Raw genomic sequence first — 14,810 nt, forward strand, 5'->3', positions numbered from 1 at the left:
CGTTTTTGTACAACTTCATATAAATAGCTGTAAGTTTTGATAGACGACTCAGACACACATATTTAAGGCGTTATCTTATACAGTTCAAGATCCCCGTGCTGGACAAACAGGTTTTGAAGCTGTTTGAGCTAAGATTTTCAAGTTATTCACATAATGAAAACCTATACTTTGTTTCGGACGAGTTCCCCATTCAAATGCATGTAATCGTAGGAAACGCACTGTCTTGACGAAGTAAAGCGTTTTTGTACAACTTCATGTAAATAGCTGTAAGTTTTGATAGACGACTCAGACACACATGTTCAAGGCATTATCTTATACAGTTCAAGATCCCCGTGCTGGGCAAACAGGTTTTGAAGCTGTTTGAGCTAAGATTTTCAAGTTATTCACATAATGAAAACCTATACTTTGTTTCGGGCGAGTTCCCCATTCAAATGCATGTAATCGTAGGAAACGCACTGTCTTGACGAAATAAAGCGTTTTTGTACAACTTCATATAAATAGCTGTAAGTTTTGATAGACGACTCAGACACACATATTTAAGGCGTTATCTTATACAGTTCAAGATCCCCGTGCTGGACAAACAGGTTTTGAAGCTGTTTGAGCTAAGATTTTCAAGTTATTCACATAATGAAAACCTATACTTTGTTTCGGGCGAGTTCCCCATTCAAATGCATGTAATCGTAGGAAACGCACTGTCTTGACGAAATAAAGCGTTTATACAACTTCATATAAATAGCTGTAAGTCTTGATAGAAGAAGCATACACACATATTTAAGGCGTTATCTTATACAGTTCAAGTTCCCCGTGCTGGGCAAACAGGTTTTGAAGCTGTTTGAGCTATAATTTTCAAGTTATTCACATAATGAAAACCTATACTTTGTTTCGGGCGAGTTCCCCATTCAAATGCATGTAATCGTAGGAAACGCACTGTCTTGACGAAATAAAGCGTTTTTGTACAACTTCATATAAATAGCTGTAAGTCTTGATAGAAGAAGTATACACACATATTTAAGGCGTTATCTTATACAGTTCAAGATCCGGGTGCTGGGCAAACAGGTTTTGAAGCTGTTTGAGCTATGATTTTCAAGTTATTCACATAATGAAAACCTATACTTTGTTTCGGGCGAGTTCCCCATTCAAATGCATGTAATCATAGGAAACGCACTGTCTTGACGAAATAAAGCGTTTTTGTACAACTTCATATAAATTACTTTAAGTCTTGATAGAAGAAGCATACACACATATTTAAGGCGTTATCTTATACAGTTCAAGATCCCCGTGCTGGGAAAACAGGTTTTGAAGCTGTTTCAGCTAAGATTTTCAAGTTATTCACATAATGAAAACCTATACTTTGTTTCGGGCGAGTTCCCCATTCAAATGCATGTAATCGTAGGAAACGCACTGTCTTGACGAAATAAAGCGTTTTTGTACAACTTCATATAAATAGCTGTAAGTTTTGATAGACGACTCAGACACACATCTTTAAGGCGTTATCTTATACAGTTCAAGATCCCCGTGCTGGACAAACAGGTTTTGAAGCTGTTTGAGCTAAGATTTTCAAGTTATTCACATAATGAAAACCTATACTTTGTTTCGGACGAGTTCCCCATTCAAATGCATGTAATCGTAGGAAACGCACTGTCTTGACGAAATAAAGCGTTTATACAACTTCATATAAATAGCTGTAAGTCTTGATAGAAGAAGCATACACACATATTTAAGGCGTTATCTTATACAGTTCAAGATCCCCGTGCTGGGCAAACAGGTTTTGAAGCTGTTTGAGCTAAGATTTTCAAGTTATTCACATAATGAAAACCTATACTTTGTTTCGGGCGAGTTCCCCATTCAAATGCATGTAATCGTAGGAAACGCACTGTCTTGACGAAGTAAAGCGTTTTTGTACAACTTCATGTAAATAGCTGTAAGTTTTGATAGACGACTCAGACACACATGTTCAAGGCGTTATCTTATACAGTTCAAGATCCCCGTGCTGGGCAAACAGGTTTTGAAGCTGTTTGAGCTAAGATTTTCAAGTTATTCACATAATGAAAACCTATACTTTGTTTCGGGCGAGTTCCCCATTCAAATGCATTTAATCATAGGAAACGCACTGTCTTGACGAAATAAAGCGTTTTTGTACAACTTCATATAAATAGCTGTAAGTTTTGATGGACGACTCAGACACACATATTTAAGGCGTTATCTTATACAGTTCAAGATCCCCGTGCTGGGCAAACAGGTTTTGAAGCTGTTTGAGCTAAGATTTTCAAGTTATTCACATAATGAAAACCTATACTTTGTTTCGGGCGAGTTCCCCATTCAAATGCATGTAATCGTAGGAAACGCACTGTCTTGACGAAATAAAGCGTTTTTGTACAACTTCATATAAATAGCTGTAAGTTTTGATAGACGACTCAGACACACATATTTAAGGCGTTATCTTATACAGTTCAAGATCCCCGTGCTGGGCAAACAGGTTTTGAAGCTGTTTGAGCTAAGATTTTCAAGTTATTCACATAATGAAAACCTATACTTTGTTTCGGGCGAGTTCCCCATTCAAATGCATGTAATCGTAGGAAACGCACTGTCTTGACGAAATAAAGCGTTTTTGTACAACTTCATATAAATAGCTGTAAGTCTTGATAGAAGAAGCATACACACATATTTAAGGCGTTATCTTATACAGTTCAAGATCCCCGTGCTGGGAAAACAGGTTTTGAAGCTGTTTGAGCTAAGATTTTCAAGTTATTCACATAATGAAAACCTATACTTTGTTTCGGGCGAGTTCCCCATTCAAATGCATGTAATCGTAGGAAACGCACTGTCTTGACAAAATAAAGCGTTTTTGTACAACTTCATATAAATAGCTGTAAGTTTTGATAGACGACTCAGACACACATATTTAAAGCGTTATCTTATACAGTTCAAGATCCCCGTGCTGGACAAACAGGTTTTGAAGCTGTTTGAGCTAAGATTTTCAAGTTATTCACATAATGAAAACCTATACTTTGTTTCGGGCGAGTTCCCCATTCAAATGCATGTAATCGTAGGAAACGCACTGTCTTGACGAAATAAAGCGTTTTTGTACAACTTCATATAAATAGCTGTAAGTTTTGATAGACGACTCAGACACACATATTTAAGGCGTTATCTTATACAGTTCAAGTTCCCCGTGCTGGGCAAACAGGTTTTGAAGCTGTTTGAGCTATGATTTTCAAGTTATTCACATAATGAAAACCTATACTTTGTTTCGGGCGAGTTCCCCATTCAAATGCATGTAATCGTAGGAAACGCACTGTCTTGACGAAATAAAGCGTTTTTGTACAACTTCATATAAATAGCTGTAAGTCTTGATAGAAGAAGTATACACACATATTTAAGGCGTTATCTTATACAGTTCAAGATCCGGGTGCTGGGCAAACAGGTTTTGAAGCTGTTTGAGCTATGATTTTCAAGTTATTCACATAATGAAAACCTATACTTTGTTTCGGGCGAGTTCCCCATTCAAATGCATGTAATCATAGGAAACGCACTGTCTTGACGAAATAAAGCGTTTTTGTACAACTTCATATAAATAGCTGTAAGTCTTGATAGAAGAAGCATACACACATATTTAAGGCGTTATCTTATACAGTTCAAGATCCGCGTGCTGGGCAAACAGGTTTTGAAGCTGTTTGAGCTAAGATTTTCAAGTTATTCACATAATGAAAACCTATACTTTGTTTCGGGCGAGTTCCCTATTCAAATGCATGTAATCGTAGGAAACGCACTGTCTTGACGAAATAAAGCGTTTTTGTACAACTTCATATAAATAGCTGTAAGTTTTGATAGACGACTCAGACACACATATTTAAGGCGTTATCTTATACAGTTCAAGATCCCCGTGCTGGGCAAACAGGTTTTGAAGCTGTTTGAGCTAAGATTTTCAAGTTATTCACATAATGAAAACCTATACTTTGTTTCGGGCGAGTTCCCCATTCAAATGCATGTAATCGTAGGAAACGCACTGTCTTGACGAAATAAAGCGTTTTTGTACAACTTCATATAAATAGCTGTAAGTCTTGATAGAAGAAGCATACACACATATTTAAGGCGTTATCTTATACAGTTCAAGATCCCCGTGCTGGGCAAACAGGTTTTGAAGCTGTTTGAGCTAAGATTTTCAAGTTATTCACATAATGAAAACCTATACTTTGTTTCGGGCGAGTTCCCCATTCAAATGCATGTAATCGTAGGAAACGCACTGTCTTGACGAAATAAAGCGTTTTTGTACAACTTCATATAAATAGCTGTAAGTCTTGATAGAAGAAGTATACACACATATTTAAGGCGTTATCTTATACAGTTCAAGATCCGGGTGCTGGGCAAACAGGTTTTGAAGCTGTTTGAGCTATGATTTTCAAGTTATTCACATAATGAAAACCTATACTTTGTTTCGGGCGAGTTCCCCATTCAAATGCATGTAATCATAGGAAACGCACTGTCTTGACGAAATAAAGCGTTTTTGTACAACTTCATATAAATAGCTGTAAGTTTTGATAGACGACTCAGACACACATATTTAAGGCGTTATCTTATACAGTTCAAGATCCCCGTGCTGGGCAAACAGGTTTTGAAGCTGTTTGAGCTAAGATTTTCAAGTTATTCACATAATGAAAACCTATACTTTGTTTCGGGCGAGTTCCCCATTCAAATGCATGTAATCGTAGGAAACGCACTGTCTTGACGAAATAAAGCGTTTTTGTACAACTTCATATAAATTACTTTAAGTCTTGATAGAAGAAGCATACACACATATTTAAGGCGTTATCTTATACAGTTCAAGATCCCCGTGCTGGGAAAACAGGTTTTGAAGCTGTTTCAGCTAAGATTTTCAAGTTATTCACATAATGAAAACCTATACTTTGTTTCGGGCGAGTTCCCCATTCAAATGCATGTAATCGTAGGAAACGCACTGTCTTGACGAAATAAAGCGTTTTTGTACAACTTCATATAAATAGCTGTAAGTTTTGATAGACGACTCAGACACACATCTTTAAGGCGTTATCTTATACAGTTCAAGATCCCCGTGCTGGACAAACAGGTTTTGAAGCTGTTTGAGCTAAGATTTTCAAGTTATTCACATAATGAAAACCTATACTTTGTTTCGGACGAGTTCCCCATTCAAATGCATGTAATCGTAGGAAACGCACTGTCTTGACGAAATAAAGCGTTTATACAACTTCATATAAATAGCTGTAAGTCTTGATAGAAGAAGCATACACACATATTTAAGGCGTTATCTTATACAGTTCAAGATCCCCGTGCTGGGCAAACAGGTTTTGAAGCTGTTTGAGCTAAGATTTTCAAGTTATTCACATAATGAAAACCTATACTTTGTTTCGGGCGAGTTCCCCATTCAAATGCATGTAATCGTAGGAAACGCACTGTCTTGACGAAGTAAAGCGTTTTTGTACAACTTCATGTAAATAGCTGTAAGTTTTGATAGACGACTCAGACACACATGTTCAAGGCGTTATCTTATACAGTTCAAGATCCCCGTGCTGGGCAAACAGGTTTTGAAGCTGTTTGAGCTAAGATTTTCAAGTTATTCACATAATGAAAACCTATACTTTGTTTCGGGCGAGTTCCCCATTCAAATGCATTTAATCATAGGAAACGCACTGTCTTGACGAAATAAAGCGTTTTTGTACAACTTCATATAAATAGCTGTAAGTTTTGATGGACGACTCAGACACACATATTTAAGGCGTTATCTTATACAGTTCAAGATCCCCGTGCTGGGCAAACAGGTTTTGAAGCTGTTTGAGCTAAGATTTTCAAGTTATTCACATAATGAAAACCTATACTTTGTTTCGGGCGAGTTCCCCATTCAAATGCATGTAATCGTAGGAAACGCACTGTCTTGACGAAATAAAGCGTTTTTGTACAACTTCATATAAATAGCTGTAAGTCTTGATAGAAGAAGCATACACACATATTTAAGGCGTTATCTTATACAGTTCAAGATCCCCGTGCTGGGCAAACAGGTTTTGAAGCTGTTTGAGCTAAGATTTTCAAGTTATTCACATAATAAAAACCTATACTTTGTTTCGGGCGAGTTCCCCATTCAAATGCATGTAATCGTAGGAAACGCACTGTCTTGACAAAATAAAGCGTTTATACAACTTCATATAAATAGCTGTAAGTCTTGATAGAAGAAGCATACACACATATTTAAGGCGTTATCTTATACAGTTCAAGATCCCCGTCCTGGACAAACAGGTTTTGAAGCTGTTTGAGCTAAGATTTTCAAGTTATTCACATAATGAAAACCTATACTTTGTTTCGGACGAGTTCCCCATTCAAATGCATGTAATCGTAGGAAACGCACTATCTTGACGAAATAAAGCGTTTTTGTACAACTTCATATAAATAGCTGTAAGTCTTGATAGAAGAAGCATACACACATATTTAAGGCGTTATCTTATACAGTTCAAGATCCGCGTGCTGGGCAAACAGGTTTTGAAGCTGTTTGAGCTAAGATTTTCAAGTTATTCACATAATGAAAACCTATACTTTGTTTCGGGCGAGTTCCCCATTCAAATGCATGTAATCGTAGGAAACGCACTGTCTTGACGAAATAAAGCGTTTTTGTACAACTTCATATAAATAGCTGTAAGTTTTGATAGACGACTCAGACACACATATTTAAGGCGTTATCTTATACAGTTCAAGATCCCCGTGCTGGGCAAACAGGTTTTGAAGCTGTTTGAGCTAAGATTTTCAAGTTATTCACATAATGAAAACCTATACTTTGTTTCGGGCGAGTTCCCCATTCAAATGCATGTAATCGTAGGAAACGCACTGTCTTGACGAAATAAAGCGTTTTTGTACAACTTCATATAAATAGCTGTAAGTCTTGATAGAAGAAGCATACACACATATTTAAGGCGTTATCTTATACAGTTCAAGATCCCCGTGCTGGGAAAACAGGTTTTGAAGCTGTTTGAGCTAAGATTTTCAAGTTATTCACATAATGAAAACCTATACTTTGTTTCGGGCGAGTTCCCCATTCAAATGCATGTAATCGTAGGAAACGCACTGTCTTGACAAAATAAAGCGTTTTTGTACAACTTCATATAAATAGCTGTAAGTTTTGATAGACGACTCAGACACACATATTTAAAGCGTTATCTTATACAGTTCAAGATCCCCGTGCTGGACAAACAGGTTTTGAAGCTGTTTGAGCTAAGATTTTCAAGTTATTCACATAATGAAAACCTATACTTTGTTTCGGGCGAGTTCCCCATTCAAATGCATGTAATCGGAGGAAACGCACTGTCTTGACGAAATAAAGCGTTTTTGTACAACTTCATATAAATAGCTGTAAGTTTTGATAGACGACTCAGACACACATATTTAAGGCGTTATCTTATACAGTTCAAGTTCCCCGTGCTGGGCAAACAGGTTTTGAAGCTGTTTGAGCTATGATTTTCAAGTTATTCACATAATGAAAACCTATACTTTGTTTCGGGCGAGTTCCCCATTCAAATGCATGTAATCGTAGGAAACGTACTGTCTTGACGAAATAAAGCGTTTTTGTACAACTTCATATAAATAGCTGTAAGTCTTGATAGAAGAAGTATACACACATATTTAAGGCGTTATCTTATACAGTTCAAGATCCGGGTGCTGGGCAAACAGGTTTTGAAGCTGTTTGAGCTATGATTTTCAAGTTATTCACATAATGAAAACCTATACTTTGTTTCGGGCGAGTTCCCCATTCAAATGCATGTAATCGTAGGAAACGCACTGTCTTGACGAAATAAAGCGTTTTTGTACAACTTCATATAAATAGCTGTAAGTCTTGATAGAAGAAGCATACACACATATTTAAGGCGTTATCTTATACAGTTCAAGATCCCCGTGCTGGGCAAACAGGTTTTGAAGCTGTTTGAGCTAAGATTTTCAAGTTATTCACATAATGAAAACCTATACTTTGTTTCGGGCGAGTTCCCCATTCAAATGCATGTAATCGTAGGAAACGCACTGTCTTGACGAAATAAAGCGTTTTTGTACAACTTCATATAAATAGCTGTAAGTCTTGATAGAAGAAGCATACACACATATTTAAGGCGTTATCTTATACAGTTCAAGATCCCCGTGCTGGGCAAACAGGTTTTGAAGCTGTTTGAGCTAAGATTTTCAAGTTATTCACATAATAAAAACCTATACTTTGTTTCGGGCGAGTTCCCCATTCAAATGCATGTAATCGTAGGAAACGCACTGTCTTGACAAAATAAAGCGTTTATACAACTTCATATAAATAGCTGTAAGTCTTGATAGAAGAAGCATACACACATATTTAAGGCGTTATCTTATACAGTTCAAGATCCCCGTGCTGGACAAACAGGTTTTGAAGCTGTTTGAGCTAAGATTTTCAAGTTATTCACATAATGAAAACCTATACTTTGTTTCGGACGAGTTCCCCATTCAAATGCATGTAATCGTAGGAAACGCACTGTCTTGACGAAATAAAGCGTTTTTGTACAACTTCATATAAATAGCTGTAAGTCTTGATAGAAGAAGCATACACACATATTTAAGGCGTTATCTTATACAGTTCAAGATCCGCGTGCTGGGCAAACAGGTTTTGAAGCTGTTTGAGCTAAGATTTTCAAGTTATTCACATAATGAAAACCTATACTTTGTTTCGGGCGAGTTCCCCATTCAAATGCATGTAATCGTAGGAAACGCACTGTCTTGACGAAATAAAGCGTTTTTGTACAACTTCATATAAATAGCTGTAAGTTTTGATAGACGACTCAGACACACATATTTAAGGCGTTATCTTATACAGTTCAAGATCCCCGTGCTGGGCAAACAGGTTTTGAAGCTGTTTGAGCTAAGATTTTCAAGTTATTCACATAATGAAAACCTATACTTTGTTTCGGGCGAGTTCCCCATTCAAATGCATGTAATCGTAGGAAACGCACTGTCTTGACGAAATAAAGCGTTTTTGTACAACTTCATATAAATAGCTGTAAGTCTTGATAGAAGAAGCATACACACATATTTAAGGCGTTATCTTATACAGTTCAAGATCCCCGTGCTGGGAAAACAGGTTTTGAAGCTGTTTGAGCTAAGATTTTCAAGTTATTCACATAATGAAAACCTATACTTTGTTTCGGGCGAGTTCCCCATTCAAATGCATGTAATCGTAGGAAACGCACTTTCTTGACAAAATAAAGCGTTTTTGTACAACTTCATATAAATAGCTGTAAGTTTTGATAGACGACTCAGACACACATATTTAAAGCGTTATCTTATACAGTTCAAGATCCCCGTGCTGGGCAAACAGGTTTTGAAGCTGTTTGAGCTAAGATTTTCAAGTTATTCACATAATGAAAACCTATACTTTGTTTCGGGCGAGTTCCCCATTCAAATGCATGTAATCGTAGGAAACGCACTGTCTTGACGAAATAAAGCGTTTTTGTACAACTTCATATAAATAGCTGTAAGTTTTGATAGACGACTCAGACACACATATTTAAGGCGTTATCTTATACAGTTCAAGATCCCCGTGCTGGGCAAACAGGTTTTGAAGCTGTTTGAGCTAAGATTTTCAAGTTATTCACATAATGAAAACCTATACTTTGTTTCGGGCGAGTTCCCCATTCAAATGCATGTAATCGTAGGAAACGCACTGTCTTGACGAAATAAAGCGTTTTTGTACAACTTCATATAAATAGCTGTAAGTCTTGATAGAAGAAGCATACACACATATTTAAGGCGTTATCTTATACAGTTCAAGATCCCCGTGCTGGGAAAACAGGTTTTGAAGCTGTTTGAGCTAAGATTTTCAAGTTATTCACATAATGAAAACCTATACTTTGTTTCGGGCGAGTTCCCCATTCAAATGCATGTAATCGTAGGAAACGCACTGTCTTGACAAAATAAAGCGTTTTTGTACAACTTCATATAAATAGCTGTAAGTTTTGATAGACGACTCAGACACACATATTTAAAGCGTTATCTTATACAGTTCAAGATCCCCGTGCTGGACAAACAGGTTTTGAAGCTGTTTGAGCTAAGATTTTCAAGTTATTCACATAATGAAAACCTATACTTTGTTTCGGGCGAGTTCCCCATTCAAATGCATGTAATCGTAGGAAACGCACTGTCTTGACGAAATAAAGCGTTTTTGTACAACTTCATATAAATAGCTGTAAGTTTTGATAGACGACTCAGACACACATATTTAAGGCGTTATCTTATACAGTTCAAGTTCCCCGTGCTGGGCAAACAGGTTTTGAAGCTGTTTGAGCTATGATTTTCAAGTTATTCACATAATGAAAACCTATACTTTGTTTCGGGCGAGTTCCCCATTCAAATGCATGTAATCGTAGGAAACGCACTGTCTTGACGAAATAAAGCGTTTTTGTACAACTTCATATAAATAGCTGTAAGTCTTGATAGAAGAAGTATACACACATATTTAAGGCGTTATCTTATACAGTTCAAGATCCGGGTGCTGGGCAAACAGGTTTTGAAGCTGTTTGAGCTATGATTTTCAAGTTATTCACATAATGAAAACCTATACTTTGTTTCGGGCGAGTTCCCCATTCAAATGCATGTAATCATAGGAAACGCACTGTCTTGACGAAATAAAGCGTTTTTGTACAACTTCATATAAATAGCTGTAAGTCTTGATAGAAGAAGCATACACACATATTTAAGGCGTTATCTTATACAGTTCAAGATCCGCGTGCTGGGCAAACAGGTTTTGAAGCTGTTTGAGCTAAGATTTTCAAGTTATTCACATAATGAAAACCTATACTTTGTTTCGGGCGAGTTCCCCATTCAAATGCATGTAATCGTAGGAAACGCACTGTCTTGACGAAATAAAGCGTTTTTGTACAACTTCATATAAATAGCTGTAAGTTTTGATAGACGACTCAGACACACATATTTAAGGCGTTATCTTATACAGTTCAAGATCCGCGTGCTGGGCAAACAGGTTTTGAAGCTGTTTGAGCTAAGATTTTCAAGTTATTCACATAATGAAAACCTATACTTTGTTTCGGGCGAGTTCCCCATTCAAATGCATGTAATCGTAGGAAACGCACTGTCTTGACGAAATAAAGCGTTTTTGTACAACTTCATATAAATAGCTGTAAGTCTTGATAGAAGAAGCATACACACATATTTAAGGCGTTATCTTATACAGTTCAAGATCCCCGTGCTGGGCAAACAGGTTTTGAAGCTGTTTGAGCTAAGATTTTCAAGTTATTCACATAATGAAAACCTATACTTTGTTTCGGGCGAGTTCCCCATTCAAATGCATGTAATCGTAGGAAACGCACTGTCTTGACGAAATAAAGCGTTTTTGTACAACTTCATATAAATAGCTGTAAGTCTTGATAGAAGAAGCATACACACATATTTAAGGCGTTATCTTATACAGTTCAAGATCCCCGTGCTGGGCAAACAGGTTTTGAAGCTGTTTGAGCTAAGATTTTCAAGTTATTCACATAATAAAAACCTATACTTTGTTTCGGGCGAGTTCCCCATTCAAATGCATGTAATCGTAGGAAACGCACTGTCTTGACAAAATAAAGCGTTTATACAACTTCATATAAATAGCTGTAAGTCTTGATAGAAGAAGCATACACACATATTTAAGGCGTTATCTTATACAGTTCAAGATCCCCGTGCTGGACAAACAGGTTTTGAAGCTGTTTGAGCTAAGATTTTCAAGTTAGTCACATAATGAAAACCTATACTTTGTTTCGGACGAGTTCCCCATTCAAATGCATGTAATCGTAGGAAACGCACTGTCTTGACGAAATAAAGCGTTTTTGTACAACTTCATATAAATAGCTGTAAGTCTTGATAGAAGAAGCATACACACATATTTAAGGCGTTATCTTATACAGTTCAAGATCCGCGTGCTGGGCAAACAGGTTTTGAAGCTGTTTGAGCTAAGATTTTCAAGTTATTCACATAATGAAAACCTATACTTTGTTTCGGGCGAGTTCCCCATTCAAATGCATGTAATCGTAGGAAACGCACTGTCTTGACGAAATAAAGCGTTTTTGTACAACTTCATATAAATAGCTGTAAGTTTTGATAGACGACTCAGACACACATATTTAAGGCGTTATCTTATACAGTTCAAGATCCCCGTGCTGGGCAAACAGGTTTTGAAGCTGTTTGAGCTAAGATTTTCAAGTTATTCACATAATGAAAACCTATACTTTGTTTCGGGCGAGTTCCCCATTCAAATGCATGTAATCGTAGGAAACGCACTGTCTTGACGAAATAAAGCGTTTTTGTACAACTTCATATAAATAGCTGTAAGTCTTGATAGAAGAAGCATACACACATATTTAAGGCGTTATCTTATACAGTTCAAGATCCCCGTGCTGGGCAAACAGGTTTTGAAGCTGTTTGAGCTAAGATTTTCAAGTTATTCACATAATGAAAACCTATACTTTGTTTCGGGCGAGTTCCCCATTCAAATGCATGTAATCGTAGGAAACGCACTGTCTTGACGAAATAAAGCGTTTTTGTACAACTTCATATAAATAGCTGTAAGTCTTGATAGAAGAAGCATACACACATATTTAAGGCGTTATCTTATACAGTTCAAGATCCCCGTGCTGGGCAAACAGGTTTTGAAGCTGTTTGAGCTAAGATTTTCAAGTTATTCACATAATAAAAACCTATACTTTGTTTCGGGCGAGTTCCCCATTCAAATGCATGTAATCGTAGGAAACGCACTGTCTTGACAAAATAAAGCGTTTATACAACTTCATATAAATAGCTGTAAGTCTTGATAGAAGAAGCATACACACATATTTAAGGCGTTATCTTATACAGTTCAAGATCCCCGTGCTGGACAAACAGGTTTTGAAGCTGTTTGAGCTAAGATTTTCAAGTTAGTCACATAATGAAAACCTATACTTTGTTTCGGACGAGTTCCCCATTCAAATGCATGTAATCGTAGGAAACGCACTGTCTTGACGAAATAAAGCGTTTTTGTACAACTTCATATAAATAGCTGTAAGTCTTGATAGAAGAAGCATACACACATATTTAAGGCGTTATCTTATACAGTTCAAGATCCGCGTGCTGGGCAAACAGGTTTTGAAGCTGTTTGAGCTAAGATTTTCAAGTTATTCACATAATGAAAACCTATACTTTGTTTCGGGCGAGTTCCCCATTCAAATGCATGTAATCGTAGGAAACGCACTGTCTTGACGAAATAAAGCGTTTTTGTACAACTTCATATAAATAGCTGTAAGTTTTGATAGACGACTCAGACACACATATTTAAGGCGTTATCTTATACAGTTCAAGATCCCCGTGCTGGGCAAACAGGTTTTGAAGCTGTTTGAGCTAAGATTTTCAAGTTATTCACATAATGAAAACCTATACTTTGTTTCGGGCGAGTTCCCCATTCAAATGCATGTAATCGTAGGAAACGCACTGTCTTGACGAAATAAAGCGTTTTTGTACAACTTCATATAAATAGCTGTAAGTCTTGATAGAAGAAGCATACACACATATTTAAGGCGTTATCTTATACAGTTCAAGATCCCCGTGCTGGGAAAACAGGTTTTGAAGCTGTTTGAGCTAAGATTTTCAAGTTATTCACATAATGAAAACCTATACTTTGTTTCGGGCGAGTTCCCCATTCAAATGCATGTAATCGTAGGAAACGCACTTTCTTGACAAAATAAAGCGTTTTTGTACAACTTCATATAAATAGCTGTAAGTTTTGATAGACGACTCAGACACACATATTTAAAGCGTTATCTTATACAGTTCAAGATCCCCGTGCTGGACAAACAGGTTTTGAAGCTGTTTGAGCTAAGATTTTCAAGTTATTCACATAATGAAAACCTATACTTTGTTTCGGGCGAGTTCCCCATTCAAATGCATGTAATCGTAGGAAACGCACTGTCTTGACGAAATAAAGCGTTTTTGTACAACTTCATATAAATAGCTGTAAGTTTTGATAGACGACTCAGACACACATATTTAAGGCGTTATCTTATACAGTTCAAGTTCCCCGTGCTGGGCAAACAGGTTTTGAAGCTGTTTGAGCTATGATTTTCAAGTTATTCACATAATGAAAACCTATACTTTGTTTCGGGCGAGTTCCCCATTCAAATGCATGTAATCGTAGGAAACGCACTGTCTTGACGAAATAAAGCGTTTTTGTACAACTTCATATAAATAGCTGTAAGTCTTGATAGAAGAAGTATACACACATATTTAAGGCGTTATCTTATACAGTTCAAGATCCGGGTGCTGGGCAAACAGGTTTTGAAGCTGTTTGAGCTATGATTTTCAAGTTATTCACATAATGAAAACCTATACTTTGTTTCGGGCGAGTTCCCCATTCAAATGCATGTAATCATAGGAAACGCACTGTCTTGACGAAATAAAGCGTTTTTGTACAACTTCATATAAATAGCTGTAAGTCTTGATAGAAGAAGCATACACACATATTTAAGGCGTTATCTTATACAGTTCAAGATCCGCGTGCTGGGCAAACAGGTTTTGAAGCTGTTTGAGCTAAGATTTTCAAGTTATTCACATAATGAAAACCTATACTTTGTTTCGGGCGAGTTCCCCATTCAAATGCATGTAATCGTAGGAAACGCACTGTCTTGACGAAATAAAGCGTTTTTGTACAACTTCATATAAATAGCTGTAAGTTTTGATAGACGACTCAGACACACATATTTAAGGCGTTATCTTATACAGTTCAAGATCCCCGTGCTGGGCAAACAGGTTTTGAAGCTGTTTGAGCT

The sequence above is a fragment of the Neolamprologus brichardi genome, chromosome 4 (genome assembly GCF_056152115.1).
Source record: "Neolamprologus brichardi isolate AB-2024 chromosome 4, ASM5615211v1, whole genome shotgun sequence".
Lineage (NCBI taxonomy): Eukaryota > Metazoa > Chordata > Actinopteri > Cichliformes > Cichlidae > Neolamprologus > Neolamprologus brichardi.